The following is a 1651-nucleotide window of genomic DNA, read 5'->3' on the forward strand; positions in this document are numbered from 1 at the left end:
CAATACTTATTGAATATTTTAATATTGTTTATCATATAAAAAATTAAATTAAATAAAAAGTAAAATATATAATAATATTAAATTACATAAATAAAAATACCTAATTTTTTATATTTGAACTCAAAGATAGAAGGAGTATTACTTATTGAATAGAGAGCTGCGAAATGCGAATGTATTCAGTTTAGTCCAAATCCAACAAAATTTGAATATTTAAAACTAAAAACTATTGTGCAATAAAAGTAAGATATTAAGATTGAACTTTAATATTTTAAGTCATAGTAAAGTATTTGAGCCAACTGAACTATTTTTTATTTTCTAAAAAAATACTACTAATTTGTTTTACAAAAATTTGGAGGACCGTGGCCCCTTATCTTAACTAAGCTCCACCCCTGCTTGTGAGTATCTGGGGGCGTTAATTATACAAACTTCAAAGCCTCGTATTCTCTTGTGTTGTATAAAAAAATGATTGAAAAGTTATTTTCGTATATTTAAAAAAAAAAACCCATACAACAACAAATTAACTCATCTGAAGGTAAAAAAAAAAAAAGGAAACAATTAACACAATTAATTCCGTATGAGATAAGTTGTGTTTTTAAGTGTGATGCTACAAAATTCAGAATTGTACCCTTTCTTTCTTCTCCAACCATGGGAAATTGTTCAAAGACTATATAGCTCATATTGGTGCCAACTGCCAAAGCCTCCGATCCATCGCTGCTAGATGAGGTCACGAATGATGAGTTGTGATATTGAAGGATATAGCAGCAACGAAATCCAACATGAAATCAAAGGATTCACTAGCAACACTGAAGGAGAAACAGATGAGTAAAAAAGTGATATAAAATAGGATAACATGCATTGGCATGGTGGCATTCAAAGAGAAGGAGGCCAGGCGCTAGAGGTTCCTAAGCATGGTAGAGTTGGACACAATTTTAGTTAATTTAATCATAGTTACCTTTTAATAACTATCTTCTCATTTCTCACATATGTAATTGTGTTTTGACGGTTCCAAATATATTACTAGTCCGTAATATTAGAAGAAAATAATCCAATATATATCAAGGTAATTCACGTCAAAAAGGTATGAGATTTAAAAATACGCAAATATCTTAAATTATATATATATATATATATTATCGAATTAATTTAATTAAATTTATGTTATTTATATGTAAATCGAATCAATTTATTATTTTAGTATACTAAACACGTGTAAATTGAATTAATTAAATTCGATTTAGTTAGAGTAGTAGTAATAAATCGAATATAGTTTATTTGAATTACTATTTTTGCAGCATATATATAGTAGTAATTTTTTTTTATATTAGTGTAAATCAATTTTTTAAATTAATTCAATTTATATAAAATTAGTGTAAATCGAGTCGATTAGAAAGAAAAAAAATCAAAAAAGAGAAACAAGATGTCAAGATATATAGTAAGCAAGATACTAGTCTCACTGATGGTTAGTATTTACATGATTAAAAAATTTTGTTTCAAGACTAACCATGTAATATTTTTTGTTTTAAGACATTTGTATAATATTAAAGTGTATTTTAATTGTTTAGGTGAATTATCTTTTATTTAAATTAATCTTCATAATTTTTTATATATATATACTTTAGAATTACACATTTATTATATTTAATATTATTTA

The sequence above is a fragment of the Arachis duranensis genome, chromosome 3 (genome assembly GCF_000817695.3).
Source record: "Arachis duranensis cultivar V14167 chromosome 3, aradu.V14167.gnm2.J7QH, whole genome shotgun sequence".
Classification (NCBI taxonomy): domain Eukaryota; kingdom Viridiplantae; phylum Streptophyta; class Magnoliopsida; order Fabales; family Fabaceae; genus Arachis; species Arachis duranensis.